Source organism: Anabrus simplex, chromosome 2 (genome assembly GCF_040414725.1).
Source record: "Anabrus simplex isolate iqAnaSimp1 chromosome 2, ASM4041472v1, whole genome shotgun sequence".
Lineage (NCBI taxonomy): Eukaryota > Metazoa > Arthropoda > Insecta > Orthoptera > Tettigoniidae > Anabrus > Anabrus simplex.
In genome coordinates, this window is record NC_090266.1 from 407,881,890 (window position 1) to 407,903,019 (window position 21,130).

At 41.9% G+C, this 21,130-nt stretch overlaps 1 protein-coding gene across 4 annotated transcripts in view; it reads left to right on the plus strand.

Moving 5' to 3' along the window:
* Positions 1–21,130, plus strand: part of LOC137496881 (transient receptor potential channel pyrexia-like) — a 297,631-nt gene that overhangs the window by 150,567 nt on the left and 125,934 nt on the right. Inside the window, exon 1 of one of the 4 annotated variants that reach the window (XM_067140822.2) lies at positions 19,049–19,154. The exons of the other annotated variants lie outside the window; for them this stretch is intronic. The gene's annotated coding sequence lies outside the window, so the exon portion shown is untranslated. Of the gene's footprint in view, positions 1–19,048; positions 19,155–21,130 lie in introns of those variants that run through there. 4 annotated transcript variants of the gene reach the window in all.

The following is a 21,130-nucleotide window of genomic DNA, read 5'->3' on the forward strand; positions in this document are numbered from 1 at the left end:
CCTCGGCAAAAAAATGTACCCCTACTACCCTTCCGCACAGCACATGCAAAGTCTCCATTACTTGCCGTAGTGCTATACAAATTGGTTAGCCGCGACGAACAGCATTTTATGCGTATTTCCGTCAATAATTATGTTAATAATTAAAGAAAATAAACAAAGGAATTAGCAGATAAGATAACAAGGTTTGTACAAACAGCTTTTTAAAATAATTCCTAGTTCCAGCTGGCTGAAGTGGAATAAAAATGTAATGTTTACCCCACAAAGTGGGGAGGGGGGGCTGTCCCTCCTCGCCCCACCCCCTAAACGCCGTTACTGTTTGTAGACACGCCAAAGGTGCAGAAAAGGAAATCTAATAAATTATTAATTTATACACGTGTAGATATTCCACTTGATGGAAGAGTTGCTTGTATGAAATAGAAACTAATATCCTTCGGTGAAGTACGTGTGTAGAAGGCATACGTCTGTTTGGAGCTTCTGTTTCATTCCGACCAGATTGTCCAGATTAAAATAATGTCTGTGTATTCGTCGCTGCTGATCACACCAGCCATTGCTGATATGCAGACAGCAAATATAGTGCGGCTGTACCATACACCAGCCTAGAACTATGCGGTCGTAAACGATGTTTACTAATGCAAGGGGTGCATTCGACCGGCAGCGCTGTGTAACATGCAGCGATTGACACTCTGTTTCTTACTTCTTCATATTCTGACGTAACCTGCCCGCTGGCAGTAGTTCCCCTGTGAAAATCAGTTGGCAGACATCCCATTCATCATTTGTGCATGCGGGGCATTTATAAGTAGAAAGTACGGCGTTCGGGAGCCACCTGCTATTTTTTCTTACTTATTTCAGTTATGGCCAATCGACAATGCAGTCAGATTAAAATACACTGTACGACGTGAATAAGTATGACATTGATTAATCTTTGTATACTCAAATGTAACTACATACACACGTGAGGACACCAGTAATGAATCGATATGAACAAGCGAGCTGTTTGTGAGGAAGCACTGTCACACGCTGTGTCAGTAGGCCCCTAATACTTTATATTGTACTGGATCTGATCATTGGGAACTTTCACTGTTTATGTCTGTATCCTGTAGAAACTGTGCGTGATTCAGTAAATCCTGTGGCTGAAAGGCGTTAGTACCACCAACAAACTTGTTGGTAATGGCTTTGAATGAGTTGTGTATGTAACCTGTCTTACACTGCACCTTATATCTTACATTCTAAAATGACGTGGTTTAAATATGCGACACATGAAGAGGGGGTGAGGGAAGGGTTTTCATAAACACAGAGGTATGAGTCTAACACTTTTATTTTATAGAGATGACTGGAGTAACTGCCATGTCCTTGTCTCATACGGATGATAGATGTCGTCGGCTGAGTTTGATATGGTGAACCGAGGTGATTGTATTGTGGGCTGAAGAACGGTGTAGTGTCGTCCTTTGTATTGGTCCATAGAGGTCCACTCGGTTGAACATCAATCATAAATTTTCTGGTTGATAGTATGAAGAAAATCGGTGTAAGGAAGTGGGTTAGCGTTGGGTGGAGCGTTCGTTACACTTCGTTTTGCAAGAAGATTGATTTTTTTGTTGTGCTATATTCCTGCGTGGCCTTTGAGCCATAGCAGATGTATGATGATCACTTCACGTTGTGCGCTTCTCACAAGTTGTAGTATATCATACATGTAACGGTTGGTTCGATCATTCCATTGTGGGTGGTCTAGACGTTGTAGTACGCTACGGCAATCTGATAGAACGTTCTTGAAATGGTGAGTGATACCATACTAACGTGCTTCGTGTATTGCCTAAATATCTGCATAATAAACTGACGTTGGTACCGGAAGAGATCGTTGCATTTATAGCTGGGCAGTTATACGCATAGCCTACTCCATCTGAAGTCTTGGGGCCATCTATGTAAAAATGCATGAAATCCGGCCCAGCAATCTGCAAGATTGTCTGAACGTCGGTATTTACACTGCAGTTGAAGTGCAAAGAACTAGATAGGTAGTATGTATTGGGTGACGATGATGATAACTCGTAATCATGTTGGAATCCGGTGTAGAAACGTCCTTGAGTACAACGAGTAGAATGTAAGGTACTTCATGGTAACTGTTTTCAAGTAGGGAGTCCAGCTGTTTCTTCAAAGTGGATATATGTTTATAGTCCGTTTTGGTTGAAAGCGTCCTGCGCGAGAAATGGTTGCGCATGCAGTGGTGGGAGCTATCGTCCCCCCACTCCTACAGCAGGTCCAGTCGCCAGGCTAGCGCTGAAGTGAAAACGTCTCTCAAGCGGCGCGTGTTGTTACGTGCGGGCTAAGTTGAAATTACTGAAGTGACGAGCATGGCTTCTAGGTCCTCTTCTAAATCTGGGAGACCACTGCGAGGCTAGGCACGTGAAAGTGTTTATACCATGAGTGAACATATGAAACATATCATCCAGATCTCAATCACACTGAGTCGGTTTGGGGAGATATCAAAGGAGAGGTCCGGGATAAGAATATATCTCACCGGGCGAGTTGGCCGTGCGCGTAGAGGCGCGTGGCTGTGAGCTTGCATCCGGGAGATAGTAGGTTCGAATCCCACTATCGGCAGCCCTGAAGATGGTTTTCCGTGGTTTCCCATTTTCACACCAGGCAAATGCTGGGGCTGTACCTTAATTAAGGCTACGGCCGCTTCCTTCCAACTCCTAGGCCTTTCCTATCCCATCGTCGCCATAAGACCTATCTGTGTCGGTGCGACGTAAAGCCCCTAGCAAAAAAAGAGTATATCTCAATTAAAAGTAATACAGCATAATTAGTTTTTTAGCATAAAAATGTGTGCCATAGCATCTCTAATGCCTTCACTGTTCATAAATGAGGCGCTCCTACTCCCAATATAAATAAAAATGCTTATTCTGTACGAAATATTTCTCTGTCTTATAGATCACTCGTGACTTGACAGCAGACACACTCGACAAAAAGGAAGCTCTTTGCGGATATTGCTTGCACAGTATTCGCAAGACAAACGGAAAAAATGTTGCGACCACGTAAAAGACACTGAGCAGGAATACTGGGAGCGTGACAACACCATGCATAAGGAATTAGAATTAGACCAGTCCGACATCAACCTCGGTGAAACTTCAGATGACACTGATTCAGACGAGAGTGAAGATTATTCTGAATAATTTTTGCTCTGATTTTATGAGACAGATTTATATTGTCTATTGTTCCGGAGCATTTTGTTGCTGTTTTCGTTGTTGTTTTTGTTGCTGCTGTTGCTGTAGGAGACCTGTTCTCTCAGTCATAACAATAGCAGGTTATTCAAGAGTATTATATATTATTATATTTCTTCTGATGGACAAGAAAAGTAGACATTGTTAATGTTATTATGAAAGTAGCTGAAGTATTTCTACTAATGCTTCTTCTCTGCATTTTCGCGACAAATTTGCATTAATTAATCTCTTTTATACGTATTTCACTAGAAATCACGTTAAGTAGATTATATCTCCAGGCTGTCAGTGGAAACAACTTCCTCCTATTCGTTAGGCAATTGATGAACTGATAGCGCGTACCGATGCGCCTTTCCTTGGTATACAGTACAGTACAGTTTCAAACGAACTTCCTTTATTCGCAGTATTACCAGTTGCAAGTTACTGTCTTATGTTCAATTGATTTTCTACCAAATGGTTCAAACCTTTCAATTTTATATAACAGATTTCATATTCGTAAGAATGTATAAGAATAAATTAAAGGCTACAGATTGCCAAAATATTGACCTCCACTTTTACTATACACTGAGATTTATTTCACGTTGTGTCGAAAGCATCATCCGATATGAATTCTTTTAGGCATGACCCTCTGATTTCCTGACGTCACCAACATTTACGACGAATGTTACGAAGTATTTCCGTACTGGAATAGAACTGAAATTTTAGAATGTTATGCTCAAAGGCCTGTGTAGTTAATTGACAAGGTTTTAAGGCAGACAATCGAAATATAAGACTCGATTTGTACAATGTACGGTACTATTTTATTTTCACTAGTTTATCATATTAAGTAATTCCTACACCTTTGAGTTAGTGTGATGTATGTACACCGATGAGCCATTGCATAATGACCACCCCGACCCGGGAACGTATCGCGCCTAAGCTTTCCACACTATTTCAGTCAGTTCCCAGGGCTACGTCCGCTGCCTGAACTCTTCTTTCTTTCTTCTTGATATTTGGTTGGGCTCTGTATATAACTAACACCCAGTTCCAATACTTTGTAAATGAAACACTGTAGAACACTCAGAAACAGTTAGTGATGGTGACTAAGAAAGACTTTATTACACAGGACAAAGATCACTGGTATGGGTGGAAAATTACATCGTGTGGGTGTAAGGGTAATAGACATAGGAGTAAGCACGGGGAAACAAGGTACTATATCTTCACGCCGAAGTGACCCACCTTGGCGTCTTCTACTTTGACATACGGAACGGGTCTACAATTGGGAAGGACAGACGATAGAACACAACAACTAAAGGATCGAGTATTAAGGATGGAATAACACAAATAGAGGGTTGGAAGGTAGATATCGCGCAAAGTGTAATGTAAGCTTACCAATGACGTGTGATATGACTAACGATGTGTTACCTAAACCGTACCTACCAAGGAGCAACTTACCTACCAAAGAGAATTTACCTACTGAATCTGGATCTTGCTAACAAAAGAACAACGCAGTATTACACATGTGCTAGAGTCAACAAATGACAATAGTAAGGCGAACATTGTGTTCATGTGGTGCTAGAGTTGTATAATAACAAAGCTTAAACAAAACCGAATTAGGCATAATCGGGAATGTTATGAAGACTATGTAAGTGACACAACTATTAATGAAACGTGAATCTTATGGTATGTTTATAATATGATGTCCGTGTCATCTAAATATTTGTTTAATATGTATATTATGTCCGGTGACGGATTGTAAACAAGACAAGCAACACTTGTTGGAAGCGGTATTCGTAAACGGATTAGACTTGCAATTAATCGTGTACGAGCCTGAGGATATAACTGACATTGGAGAATGAGGTGATTTGCATCCGCCTCATTTGAACCACACTGACATGTCGGTTGGCTGACAATATTGAAACGATACTTTAACATGGGCGTAAGCGAATGGTTGAAACGTAGCCTAATACTGCCTGAACTCGACTGTGTCAGCTGGAGGAAAGGTTCAAGTTCTTCCCCCACCACCAGCGCGAACGCTCCCATAGTTCCTCGCACACGAGGCTAGGCCACACCTCCGGTCGTCCAGAAAGACGCTTACTACGAAGATGGACTATAGCAGTCTATCCAGATTCCATATCTTATTAAGCAGCGGTGAGTTTAACAGTGTGCAAAAGGAATAGGCTATATCTAACTGCATCTGACGACGGATGGGTAGTGGCATTTCTACCACGTCAACTAGTAGAGTATTAGATGGAGTAGAGCTCATGGCTCATAGTCATATGGCACGGTACTGTTGAACGTAAATAATTCAAATACAAAATAGACCACAAAATGATAAGATTTTTCAACAAAATATACATTGATTCCGTGATTTAAAAACTTCTGAAACAAATGAGAAACACTCCACGTCTTCCTTTCGGCTAGGGTAATACTTTTCCAACGTGATTTTTTAAATACATTGGATACAATACACTCTACAATAATTTGAACGTAAAGTGAGCAAGAATTTTAAAACCTAATAAAAAATCACAATATGCTAAAACAACCAGAAGCAATTGCAATATGAACTGAGAGAAATTAATTAATAACACAACCTAAACAACATATAAAGATAGTTTAGAGCTAGTTAATTTCGCGTATTACAATAAGTATTCTTGTTTTGTACATAGAAAGAAAATGAAATGTAATTTAACACAGTGAGTAACAGTTGCATTGTTAAAAGACCTATACAATTTTATTAATATAATCCCCGACACAAATTTTCCTTGGGACAATCGAGCGCTTTGTATACAACTGACACTGATGTCTGTAAATATATATTTTTTAGTGTAGGGTCTTTCGGCTTTTAACACATAATATTACATAACTGCCTAAAAGGAGTACTACAGTGTTGTTTAGCTGAGATGGTCTCAAGCTAAAGGTAGGTCGAATAGTCCATTCGGATGCAATATAGGTTCTGGCTTGATTTATAAGATGCTGTAATTTCATTTTAAATTCACTCCACACCTGTTGTGTGACGCTATATTGCGTCAGTTTATGATTAATTGTATCCCTAGGTGTTCGGCAAAACCCGCACATTATCTTCCATATGGATGCTGTGGACTTTTCTCTTTGTAGGAATGATATCGTGAATTACTTCATATCAAGCATCAACTATTATTTGAGGGAGAATACGATTTGAGATGGTCCTCCAGACTCGGTACCAGTTCATTAACATCGCTGTCTTCACTATTTTAGGGGCTTAATACTGCTGTGTGGGCAATTATTTATAAAGTTTCGTCGTTGTTATATCTGAGGATAAGAGGAGAATTTAACTCGTTTCACATCGCAAGCACCGTGCGTGTGGTGCGTGGTGGTGAATATCATAAAATGCTGGTAGGTTCTTTAATTTTCATTAAGAAATTGTTTGATCTACGGCTTACTGCCTCTTGCATCATTCTCAGATTCCGTAATAAGAAGAGCACTTTGCTTTTAATCTGTACATCAGTAAGACTAAGACCTCCTTTGGATTTAGCTAGCGTGAGTGAAGATCTTGCAATGCGAAAAAGTTACCCTTGCCATACATATCAACCTGCTGTTGAAGTTATCCAACTGTTCTTGGGATTCGTAAAATTTTGCTTAAATACCAGATTTTGCCCAGGCCATATGCAGTATATTGGCATATTGCACTATTTGATATAACATCAAGAATTTATATTTAACTTGCAGCAGGACACTTTCTACTGATGCAAGTGCAGCGGACCAATGTTTCTGAATCATCCTATGTATGCTATTATGGAGCATCACTCCTAGTAATTTAATCTTAGTTTTCTTCATCTATGGGGGAACATTTTCACTATTTTTGCTTCTATTCCCTATCGCAGGGTTTTCTGTAAGTTTAGGTTTGCACTGGAATACCTTCCATAGGTATCAACGTCGATTAAAAGACGCCGGCAGTCAGCTCTGTGATCCACAATTAAAGTGACATAGTCAGCGTAGGCAAATATGTCTATCATACCTTTGTGGAATATTCGTGATAAAAGGTTCCAAGGATATCACATGAACACCATTAATAAGGTACAACCTTGCCGAATCCCCATTTAATTTTGATACGATCTGAAAGGTAGCTGTTCACGTTTTTTTCGAAAGATTCTCCAGTCAGTATCTTGCCTATCAGGGTTGTGAAAACCATATCGAATCCTAGTGGTTTAAATTCTTCGAGCAGATAACCATGGTTATGGATGCAAGTGCAGTCCCCCGTTAGCTGTCAGCTCCCATATGTCAATGATGGTCTTATGCAAGACGTCTATTGCTTCTTCCGGGGCGTATTTCCATAGTTCCGCTATCATGGATTCATCATCAGAGGCCTTGTTGTTTTTCAGTCTTGCTATGTAGCGTTTGATTTCATCGCGATCCGGGGGAGGAGACGGCAGGTTTCGGCATGTTGATTTGTTGGTTCTGATGGGGTTAATTCATTTTTCACAATTTAGAAGTTTGTCGAAACATTCGGCAAGTACGTCACAGTTTTTTTCGTTTGATGTTGCTTAAAGTTCCAACTTTCTTTTGAAAGCAGAGGGAGGGAGGCTTATACCATTCCATTTTCCTTTTAAAACTCTTGTAATATTCTCGGGATTCACTTTGCTGGAAGTCTTGCTCAGCTTCTTCATTTGATACTTTTGTATCTCGCCCCGTTTCATCTTCGCCGTTTCTGGCCGCTGGGTTTTGTAGATGTTTCGATCTTCCTCCCTTTTTGATGTGACATTTTCCAGGTATACCAGGTGGCTCACGGACGCCGTACTTTCTACTTATAAATGTCCCGCATGCATAAGTGATGTGTGGGGTATCTACCAACTGATTTTAACAGGGGAACTATTGCCAGCGGGCAGGTTACGTCAGAATATGAAGAGATAAGAAATAGAGTCACACTCGCAGCATGTTACTCAGCGTTGCCGGTCGAATACACCCCTTGCATTAGTAAACATTGTTTTCGACCGCATAGTTCTAGGCTGGTGTATGCTACAGCCGCACTATATTTGCTGTCTGCATATCGGCAGTAGCTAGTGTGATCAGCAGCGGTGAATACACAGACATTATTTTAATCTGAACAATCTGGTCGGAATGCAACAGAAGCTCCAAACAGACGTATGCCTTCTACATACGTACTTCACCGAACAGTATTAGTTTTTGTTTCATACATGCAACTCTTCCGTCGAGTGGAATGTCTACACGTGTATAAATAAATAGTTATTAGATTTCATTTACTGCATCTTTTTTTTTTTTTTGCTAGGGGCTTTACGTCGCACCGACACAGATAGGTCTTATGGCGACGATGGGATAGGAAAGGCCTAGGAGTTGGAAGGAAGCGCCCGTGGCCTTAATTAAGGTACAGCCCCAGCATTTGCCTGGTGTGAAAATGGGAAACCACGGAAAACCATTTTCAGGGCTGCCGACAGTGGGCAGGCCTAACGTTACGCTGACCGCGCGTTAACCCAACTTAACATCCCCGGACTTGACATGGTACTAGGAAGATGTAAGACTTAATACATATGCTTTATTCATAGAGGCGTAACGCTGAAAGGCATCCTTAGGTCTCGGAGCTGAGCGATCGCGCGAGGTATAGGCGAAAGAAAGAAAATAGCCACAAAAGGCGTGAAAATAAAAAAGAGCCTCTAGCCATCGTAAACCTAATAGCGTTGGGGTCGGAAAAGAACAAGAGTTGGTCGAGGAAGGTCGGATAGGATAGATGAAACTGAGGAACCTGACACAAGAAGTAGAAGCAATGCCAAGACTCAGCTAATGGTTCCGTGGTCGGCGACCCACGCTCCAAAGTTCAGAGCCCCTGAGGCCCCTTTTAGTAGATTCTTACGACAGGCAGGGGATACCGTAGGAGTTATTTTGCCACCTCCACTCACAGGGACACACACACACATACACAGGTGGTGGTGATTATTGTTTTAAGAGGAATTACAACTAGGCAACCATTCTCTATAAAACACTAAGCAGACAGAAAAAATGAAAAGGGTCCGACACTTCGAAAATGAAGATATCGGTCAAAGAAAGACAAGGGCCACAAAAGGCGTGAAAATAAGACTCGCTAGCCCTCGTAAACCTAATAGCGTTGGGGTCGGAAAAGAACAAGAGTTGACTAAGGAAGGCCGGATAGGATAGATAAAAGTGAGGAGCCTCACACAAGTTAGTAGAAACAATGCAGGACTCAGCTAAGTCTTCCGTGGTCACCAACACACGCTCCAAAGTTTAGAGCCCCTGAGGCACTTTAGTCAATTCTTACGACAGACAGGGGATACCGTAGGAGTTATCTATGGCCCTTACCCACAAGGACACACACATATAATAATTTAGAACATCCAACTCACGTTCATACTCAACATGATACGTAAGAATAGTCTGGTACCAGAATTTAGTCCCGCAGGAGTTCGAGTGTTATCAGAATTCCCTAATAAAGAATAAAATCCCCGACCCAGCTGGGAATTACAAAATCTAGAACAAAGACGTGTTTATTACTCACGTTGTTAGAGACCAAAGCAGTTACTGTGTTGCAACTATAAGGCTCGCAATTATGCTGACAAGCAAACAGGAAGTTTCATGTTACAGCATTCTTCGGACCTCACAAGCTAGATGCGCTCAGGAATCATCAGCACTGTTAGAAAAAATTTGCAAATTTAACTTTTTGTGCAGGTGTTCATACATCTAATTGTCCGCTCAGCGCGTGGAAGAAGTTTGCAAATGTAGCTTTATGTGCAGGTGTTCATCTAACTACAAGGCTCGTAATAATGCTCACAAGCAAACAGGAAGTTTCATGTTACAGCTAGCTTTTTGTGCACGCGTTTGTACCGGTCTGCACGCGGAAAAAATGTGTTGTATGAACAATGGATTGCTATTTAAAGTGGGGGATTATCAACGGCGTGTCTGTCATTACTCTCAGGAAACTTTATAAGGTACGTTCTTCTTCTTCTTATTATTGTTCCGTGGTATTTCGTGGATCGCAGAGGTGAAAGAAGGTGCCGGGGTGGATGGTCTAACTACAATGTCAAGAATTGAATTGCCTGGTGAGAAAATGGGAAACCACGGAAAATAATTTTCAGGGCTGCCGACAGTGGGGTTCGAACCTACTATTCGTACTAAGTCTTACATCTTCCTAGTACCATGTCAAGTCCGGGGATGTTAAGTTGGGTTAACGCACGGTCAGCGTAACGTTAGTCCTGCAGTTAGCTTGGGTATCGAACTTGAAATGTGGGTCGGGGATTTTATTCATTATTCGGAAATACGCGAAATTCTGCGGTGCTAAATTTCGGCACCGCGTTATTTTTTCTTATTGTGCATGTATATTAAATATTCAGTACGAAGATAGGTTGGGTCCTCCTGCGTGATTGTACCTAACTCGCGAACTTGTGGAAACAATGAACTTTGTATTCCCTGTTTCAGCAAATAAGTTACTTCCAAGGCTAGTCAACTTGCTCGTGCAGTTATGTTTTGCTGATATGTGCATGCTAGGCTAAATGCGAAAGACAATGAACTTAGTATTTCATGTCTCAGCAAATACTTCCTAGTCTAATCAACCTTCACGTGCAGTAAATTATTTGCTGATATGTGCATACTAAGCGAAATGCTAAAACAATGAACTTGCTATTTCATGTCACAGCAAGTACTTCCAAGAATAATCATCTTCCTTATGCAGTCAATTTTTTGCTAAAATGCATTTCCTGTCACGACTTGACTTTAGCAGCAAAGCGTGTCCCCCAGACTCGATCTCTGTTTTTGGTCAAATATTAATAATGTTTATGTCCTATTAACTGCTTTTTAGATACACCGAAGTGCCGGAATTTACTTTCGCAGTCGTTCTTCTCTTGTTCAGGGGAGTTCCAGACTCGATCTCTGTTTGGATCAACTGTTAATAATGATATTGGCTTTACGAAATACTAAATAAGTTTTAGAGTCACCGAAGTGCCGGGATTTAGTCCCGCAGTAGTTCTATTTTAAATCAACGGAGTCCCAAACTCGAACTCCGTTTTCGAGCCAAAGATGCTTCCCAATATTACGCCCCCTATGAACAAAGCACATGTATTAACCTTATACTATCTCCCTAGTCCTGTGTGTAGCCGCCATCTTGTTTCAAGTTCAGCTTCTATCAATCTCAGCATCAAAGCCCCTGGACCATGTCTCATCATGTCTAGTTAGGTTAAGCCTAGGATTGAATCTCAATCTTGAGCCGGTAACACCCTGGTAAAGTTAAGCCTGGCGTCAAATGCGTGCCTGTGAGGTTAAGCTAGCACTCTTGTCCATAATCACGTTGGCAGTTAGGTTAAGCTGGCATTCTTGGGCATCAAACTTGGGTCTATCAAGCTAACGCCATAAGCTTAAGGTTGAATCCAATGCCTGTGATGTTAAACTTGGAGTCGAATCGGCACCTGTTAGGTTAAGCTTACACTCTTGACTATAATCAGGTTAGCAGTTAGCTCCAGCTTGCACATTTTAGCGTCAAACTTGGGTCTTAGGCCCTTAAGCCTAGGGTCGAACCCGGGGTCTGTGAGGTTACGCTTGAACACGTAGCCATTGTAACATCATGTGAGGTTAATGGTGAAGTCTTAGCCAACCACCTTACTTTTCAAATCGCCCGCCAAGTAAAGTCATGTGAGGTTAATCACGCAGTCTTAGTCAGCACATTCCGGGTGGTGGAGGCCTCTCCCGGAGGCAGAGGGGTGGTGGGGGCTGCAGAACCCCTGACTTTACACTACTGTAAACATAAAGAAATCCTTTGTATACTTCTGCATCTCCGTTCTTCCTGTTCAGGGATGTATACCAGGAAATGCAGAGGATATAGCTATTGCCGTTGCCTTCTTCTCAGCCCAGCTGAAATATCACTAAAGAGGATACAGGGTGTTTATAGTCAATAATAATAATAATAATAATAATAATAATAATAATAATAATAATAATAATAATAATTTCGTGCGGCTTTTGCGAGTCTGGTGTAGCTCTTGCAAGGTAGACCCTTCGATGAATGTGAGCGCCAATCCATCAATCAACATTGATCTGCATTTAAGACTGTCGCGTATGTGAGAGATTCCCTATCAATTATTTACCTAGTATTTTCTTAAATGACTTCTTAGAACTTGGACATTTATCGTTTAGAATTTACCGTGTGTGGGATAGTGCGTGTTATTGTGGTAGAGGATAGTTTTGCATGTGCAATATCGTGTACACTTCGTGGCACAAAAAGTGATCGAATTAAAATAATGTAAGTTCGCGAGTACAAACATGACCGAGAGTGACGACCATATTATAACTGAAGACTAGAATCCATTCGAAAAAATCTGATATACTGTTCTTCTGCCTTGCTTGTTTTCGTTTGCTTGTTGCTTAAAGGCGTCCAACATTTAGGACATGGGCCCTCTTCAGCTTTTAACCGTAGTTCATCTGTAATTAAACTGGGCTAAGATTGATAAGGGTGCCCCGTAACCTTGACGCCGGTACTGTCCCGGCATTCGGCTGGCATATTGCGAAAACACTTTTCATCCGTTTCTTACATTTGTGACTAGGCCTACGCCGAACTAGCGCAATAACTAGACCACGGTGGTGCACGCACATTACTGACAATGCGTAACGATATCTTGAGACATCCAAGACACGTTATTTAGTTTCGGAGTTGCGATACTGATGACAACTCATGATTTATGATTTTTTAAATATTTTCATTACACTTTTGCTTTACGTCGCACCGACACAGATAGGTCTTATGGCGACGATGGAATAGGAAAAGGCTAGGAGTGGAAAGGAAGCGGCCGTGGCGTTAATTAAGGTACAACTAGCATATTGTGAAAACAATCTTCTCTTTTAAACAGTTTCTTACATCTGCGAGTGAGCCGAATTCTGCCAACAACTAGACCACGGTCGCGCACGCAGACTACGAAAAACCATCTTCAGGGCTGCTGACAGTGGGGTTCAAACCTACTATCTCCCGAATGCAAGCTCGCAGCTACGAGCCCAAACCACGCAGCCACTCTCTCGGTTATCTTTTCTCATAGTGTCCATTCCTGCTTGGTATTTTATTGCTATGTGCCTTAATAAAACATTTGTCATATAGAATTAAACCGAGGAAACAAATAATGTTTGTGTGAAATGGTCTTCACAGTTCTATTGTCTGCAGTAACAGACGGAGGACACTTTATTCGCGGCCTATTAACTAAGGGGCATTCTAGATAAGATTTCACAGTCCCTTTCCACTTTATTCACATGAGATCTTGACTTCAAAGAAAGGATGACGACGACGATGAATAAAAATGTTAAGATAAAGCATGACCTCAACTGTAGCAACTTCTGTATTCACGACGAATTGTTCTCCGTCTGATGAACAATTTAGTTTGCCCTAAACACGGTTAAAACACGTAAATAACATATATCTGTACAAATAGGAATTCCCAATAAAATATTGCAGCTACGCAACGCTTCATTTAGAGTAGGGATGCCCAGACTACGATCCTCCACGACATTCAATCCGGCCTCGGACAGGATTTTATAAATAAAATTTACTAAATGCTGTATATACAATTTCGTGTACACTTTCTAGCACAAAAAATGATCGGATGAAAACCTCTAAGTTCCGAGTATAAGCACGGCCGAAAGAAAGGGACACACTGTCAGAGGGAATTCTTTGCTAGATAATACATAGAGGATTATCTAAACTTCGCCAGTCTTCTTCTATGCTTTTAGAACGAGTATAAATTATAACTTCTTCTTATTCGTATTCTCTTTCTACCGCTTGTCCAACAGATGTGTGGTCGCGGGTGCGAACTGTGTCACATTTGTTGATTTGGCCCTGTGTTACGGCCGGATGCCCATCCTGACGCCAACTCTATCTGTAAGGATGTATCCGTATCCACTATTACGTGTTACTGTAGTTGCTAGTGCGGTGTATTATCTGAATATGAAGAGGAGACTGTTGGGACAAACACTAACACGCAGTCTGCGAGCCAGAAGAATTAATCAGACGCGATTTAAATCCCCAACCCAGCCGGCAATCAAACTCGGGACCCTCGGAACCGAAGGTCTCATCGCTGATCATTCAGCCAAGGACTCGGACGAATATAAATGATAACAATTGAAGCAGTGAGAGCTAGAACTTGATAAGTCCACTTTCGGCAATTTCCAGAGATTCAATGCAATGGGCTGTTTTGTCCGTGTACTACCTACTTTTGAGACAATGTTGTGCGGAAAAAATGTTCGTAAGTCCATCTTTGAGACTGTCTTGAATGAGACATGCATATCATTGTGCGAGCCATATGTTTATACGTCCGCTTTCTTTGAGTCATATGTTGATAAGTCCATATTGGCTGTTTGAGCATGCCAATTGTTTCACTTTCTTTTGGCTGGGTTGGAAATTTTCGAGGTGGCAACCCTACCGTCTACAGCGGAAAACAGTTATATATATATGTTAATCATACGATGTACACAACAGTTGATTCAGTTTTCGAAACTATCAAAGTGTGTTTAGTGTGTTCTCTACCTGCTGACGATGATTGTGTACACATAAGACACTCATCTGCATTTAGGGCAGTCGCCCAGGTGGCAGATTCCCTATTTGCTGTTTACTTTTCTTCTCAAATGATTACAAAGAAATTTGGAAATTTATTGAACATCTCCCTTGGTAAGTTATTCCAATCCCTAACTCCCCTTCCTAAAACCGAATATTTGCCCAAATTTGTCCTCTTAAATTCCAGATTTATCTTCATATTATGATTTCCTACTTTTTAAGACACCATTCAAACTCATTCGTCTACTGATGTCACTCCACGCCATCTCTCCAGAGTATAACATATCTCGATATTGATTGCATTACGGATAATCAACAACCAGAAACGTTCATTGCGGACAGCAAACCCAAGAATTCTACTTCCAAAAAGCAAAAAACAAAAACCGGAAATCTCACCCCAATCAATGGCAAATCCGAAGGTGTGTGTACAATCATATATATTAGTTTCACAGCAGTATACAGGGTTAGTCAGAAAATGATTCCATTTGTCTAACCATTATCGTGACCATTATTTAAAAAAAGGAAAACACATCTTTTTTTAAAATCCGCCTTAGCCAGATTAAGCTCTCGCTTTACCTGCACGTTCTTTGTTACATCTGGTTCATATTTCCCACAGCTGCGGGGGGTAGAAGACCCCCCTGAAGGACGGTCTAGAGGCAGCGAGAATGCGCCTCGACTTTGAAAAGAACTTGTCTCTACTAGTTACTAATACTGGGCAGGAGTATTACAAACAACAGTTATGGCTGCATAATTTTGTATCATGGACATGAAAACCGGTAATGCTACCATGGTCGTATATGGTGAGCATTACTGTAACAAGGGCCTAAATGAGTTTCTGAGCTGCTTGCTCTGGTATGGTAAGTATACTAGCATCCTGGAACATACACATCCTAAATACATTAAATGATTCACATGTTCCAACTTGTCGCTCATGCTTCTTAGGATTCCTTCTTACTGATTTTCACAGTGAATCAATAAATTCACTTTTGCATTTTGGCAACATCTTGTAAGCACAAAATATAACAATATTCATATTTATTATCCCTTGCCTGGACACAGTTGAATGCCCATTCACAGGGCACTTACAAAATCTAAAAGGGGCGATGACGACTGGAGAAAGTATGGATAAACTTATAAAAGAGGCACAAGGATGTAAAGTAATTTACCTGAAGCATTCAGTGGCCGATGTCACGCCTTATGATGGGACCCCTGCGATAGAGGCCTTTAACTTCAAAGAAGCTCTCGACCCTATCATGCGTCCCATTCCCAAAATCTCACGGTTGAGAGGTGCTTATTCGCCCGTCGAACATTTCTAATGATGCGGGAAACTATGTTCATCATGCTGACCAACGTACGTGCAATCCTCAAAAAAGGACAGAAATCCAATGTCCTTCTGCATGTTGTGGGGCATCTCACTAAGCAGAGCGATTTATTCAGGTCAATGTGGAGGGAGATGCTACAGGACATACTGAACCCTTTAACTTACCGTTCCATCGTCGCCGTCTGCCTCGGCTACTTCGGTAGAACAATGCTACCATGGTCGTATATGGTGAGCATTACTGTAACAAGGGTCCAAATGAGGTTTTGAGCTGCTTGCTCTGGTATGGTCTTGGGGTCGCTTCGGGTTCTTTTCGGTCACTTCATTGACTGATCGACAGGATTCAGAAGAGAGCATAACTACTTAAAATGAGGAGCAAAAAAGTGCTTACTAAAAATTTTTTCAATGAAATCATGATCATTATATTTACTGAATACCCAAGAAGAATAAATGAAATTTGTCGCAACATGTTATAACGCAGTCACAATGCAAAACGTGAATGGTGAATGTATCTTGAAATTGTTTATATTATTCTCTCCCAAAAAGTGAAAACGCAATGTAAGATTTCTGGACAGCAAAACCAAAAAGAAAAGTAGAACAGAAAACCTGAAAATCGGGCAACATTGAAATGAAGTGGCGTATGGCTTTTAGTGCCGAGAGTATCCGAAGCAATGTTCGGCTCGCCAGGTGCCCAGGAAAGTGTTACTGGAATGACAAATGACAGGGGAAAACCGAAGTACCCGGAGGAAACCTTATCCCGCCTCTGCTTTGTCCAGCACAAATCTCACATGGACTGACCGGGATTTGAACCAAGGAACCCAGTGGTCAGAGGCCGGCGCGCTGCCGCCTGAGTTACGGAGGCACCATTGGATGTTAGTACAGTTCCTAAATATTTTATTGACTACTTCTAATTCTACGCATTCTAATCACCACCTTTATTTTTCTTTAATTTATTTCCATTCTTGCATACCATCACTTGAGGAGTTGGCGTTCAAAATGAGTTTTGTCACTAAAATAAACATGTTGAGATGCTGGTATCATTTTAACGGTTATTTTAAACCCTTTTCGCTTGTGTATGTCAAACCGGTCAAAAAAAGGTTGTGTAATATTAGTTAAAATTTAGGGAACCAAACAGAAAGATTTTTGTCCACCACATGTGTTCAATCAGGAAAGGTGTAGTCACAATCAGCCAATCGTAGAGCATCTAACCATAGTATCCATGGAAACCGCTACCTTTGATGCTTTTTGTTTGTTGTTTCATAAACATTTCCATTGAGGTTAGACTGGGTGCTGGTGAGTCCTATGTGTGTATTGGTAATGTTGTTTGCCTTTATTGAACATGAGCAAGTTAGATGACACTTTTGTGGGTGTAGGTGAAGGGAAAGGTGGCTCGAGAAAAAGGACACTTAATCCCAGAAAAAAAGAAGTGGAGAAGAGGAAGCGCTTATCACAGCCCAAAGGATACAACTCATTCAATCCCTGCTCACATCGCTCAAGGAGATTTTCTTGCAAACATTTCACACCCAATGACTGTTCTTATGTAAGAAATCAATTATTATCTGTTCGTAATAAAGTAGCGCAAGATATCATTATTTCAAGCCTTGTTTCTTTAAGGCCTGTCAATTAAGGTACAGTCCCAGCATTTGCCTGGTCTGAAAATGGGGAAACCACAGAAAATCCTCTTCAGGGCTACCAACAGTGGGGTCGAACCCAACATCTCCCGAATGCAAGCTCATAGTTACGCGACCCAAACCGCGCGGCCAACTTGCTCGGTGATAAAGTAAGCTTAGGTGTGTGTTTTTTTTTGCTAGGGGCTTTACGTCGCACCGACACAGATAGGTCTTATGGCGACGATGGGATAGGAAAGGCCTAGGAGTTGGAAGGAAGCGCCCGTGGCCTTAATTAAGCTACAGCCCCAGCATTTGCCAGGTGTGAAAAATGGGTAACCACGGAAAATCATCTTCAGGGCTGCCGATAGTGGTATTCGAACCTACTATCTCCCGGATGCAAGCTCACAGCCACGCGCCTCTACGCGCACGGCCAACTCGCTCGGTCTCTTCTATCCCTTCTGCATACCAAATAAGAAAGAATGTGAAATATTACAAATCATAAATCTCAAGCTAAACTGATGGGACGGTGCTGAGTTTCTACTTGGATTTTGTTGTTGTAAGACGTAAACAGTTTCACTCTCTCTCCATATAGTATTATTGCTGCAGCGGTGATTATAAAATTCTGTGAAAAGGTGAAGACGTGACAATAATAAATGAGTTAATGGTACCGCTTATATTAAATCTGCGCATTTCCTAGTCCACACGGACAAAGAAATATAACAGATAAAGGAAAACAGGGAGAAGAATAGAAAAAGTAAAACAGAGCGTCTGACACTCCTCGAACCCAGGACGCCTACGTGCAAGTTAGTGATGCTGACCACTAGGTCAGCGGTGCTACAGTTGCTAATACTCACAATGCAAACAGGTATGTAGCCTGTTAACTTTAAAGGATTGTGTAATTTTCTCATTAAATAAGGGCCAATGGCAGGAGCACTCTGATACGTAGTTTTGACGTAGTTCAGCCTCCCAAAGTTTGAACGAAACAGGTGACCCTGCAGGTGGAGCTTCCCCTTGCAGGGGTGAGCAAATAAGACCAAAGAGTAAACATGGATGAGAGAAGCTCGACACAAAGCAAAAGCGATGCTATTGGGTCTCTCTGCTATTTGCCATTCACAAGCTGTGAGCATCTACTGTATCTTGTTTCTGTAGAGCATCGTATGGCAGAGTAAAACAGAAATATCAAAATCCAAATGAAAGTATTATAACTGTTTCTACTCAAAGTCCTTCAGTTTTTAATTGGATAAGGAAGAACGCGTCACTTTCTTGCACTTGTTTAACATCTAAGGCTCTGGTTTGCATCGCTGTATAAACATTCTACGAAAAGCATAAATAAATGGGAAGTAAAAATAGCAACCACTTCCTCTGCACACGCTTCTTGAGAATCACGAAACACACAAAGGTTCCTTGTGAAGACAGTTATTCTGACACACTTCGGTAAAAGCGGTGGTATGCTAATCCACACCCATCCTCCAGGGTTCCATGCCTGAAGTGTCTCTGCAATTATTGTAACGGTGAGTGTGTGAGTGTTGTGTTAACATTTACTAATTGTTTATAAAAGTTGTTTACCGGGCGAGTTGGCCGTGCGCGTAGAGGCGCGCGGCTGTGAGCTTGCATCCGGGAGATAGTAGGTTCGAATCCCACTATCGGCAGCCCTGAAGATGGTTTTCCGTGGTTTCCCATTTTCACACCAGGCAAATGCTGGGGCTGTACCTTACTTAAGGCCACGGCCGCTTCCTTCCAACTCCTAGGCCTTTCCTATCCCATCGTCGCCATAAGACCTATCTGTGTCGGTGCGACGTAAAAGCCCCTAGCAATATAAAAGTTGTTTATTCAGCAACCTTTCAATTGATGTGGATTTTAACAAATACCGAGATGTGAATTGTGTGCCACGGGAAGCTCTTGAACGTGCTAGAAACGACATGGAGCTGTCTCATTTATACGCACTTTACTGAAATACTGTACCATTGATCTAACCCGGGAGCGAATCCATTATTGTGGAAACAGGACAACCTCACTGCGCCAGTGAAGTCACCGGCTACGAGTTATTGCTGTTGTTTGTTTTGTGTTAAGGGATAAGGATACATTGATCAACAGCCGTATGTACGTAGAGAGAGAGAGAGAGAGAGAGAGAGAGAGAGAGAGAGAGCGTGCGTGTGTGTATGTATGTGTGTGTGAATTATCCGATACTTTTCCTTCTGCCGCTTTTCGCACACCCTGGTGGAATAAGACGCACATGTGGACTTGTCTATTTTATGGGCCGATGCAATTCCTGACGCCAATTATATGTGGAGGGATTTACTCACAATTACGTGTGTTCTTGGCGGTTGGTTTGTATTGTGCAAATATATGTATCGAGACCATCACAAACATCCAGTCGAGAATCGAACCCGATATCCTCTGAACCTGTGACATTGATTATTCGTACAAAGAGATGGACTGTGAATTATATGACTCCGTGTAACTGAATTGTCGTACTTCTCTCTCTCTTTGTTTTTGTTTCACGTCGCACCGACACAGACAGGCCTTACGGCAACGATGGGATAGGACGTGACTAGGATTGGAAAGGAAGCTACCGTGGCAGTACTTACAGCACAGCCCAGGCATTTGCCTGATATGAAAATCGGAAACCACGGAAAACCATCTTCAGGGCTGTCGACAGTGGGGTTCGAGCCCACTTTCTCCCGAATGCAATCTCACAGCTACGTGATCAAACCGCGTAGCCAACTCGCTCAGTATTCGTCTCTCGGTGATGGAGATGTCATCGGGATAGGTGCTCTGGAACTAGGAGAAAGGTATCACAGCCATTTACTTAAAGTGACGTCCGACTCGTTGGCTGAATGGTCAGCGTACTGGCCTTCGGTTCAGAGGGTCCCGGGTTCGATTCCCGGCCGGATCGGGGATTTTAACCTTAATTGGTTAATTCCATTGGCCCGGGGGCTGGGTGTTTGCGCTGTCCTCAACATCCCTGCAACTCACACACCACACATAACACTATCCTCCACAACAATAACACGCAGTTACCTACAAATGGCAGGCGGCACCCACCCTCATCGGAGGGTCTGCCTTACAAGGGTTGCACTTGGCTAGAAATTATAATTATATACTTAAAGTGACTGGGGGCCTATCGTTCCCGAGATATTACGTCACACTGCAGTACAGAAATGAGCAGGCGCAAAATTCGAATCCCGGTGCTGGTAGCAGTTGTCATGAGTTATTTCCCGGTCTTCTTTCCACACTTCCTCGGGTAATACATCATTTCCAATACCTAGTCCTATTACTGATACACACGCTACCGCAACCTATCAATTTCGGAGGTTATCTGACAGTTCCACGGAGCTCTCGCTGAAAATGCTAGGCCTACCAATCGTTCCATATGGACATGGGAAGCTACACCATTCTTAAATCTCACAAGGGAACTGTTTGGTTTGGCCCGGACAGATTTTAATGAAACTCGAATGAAGGATCAAGTGAAATATCCTAAATTTAA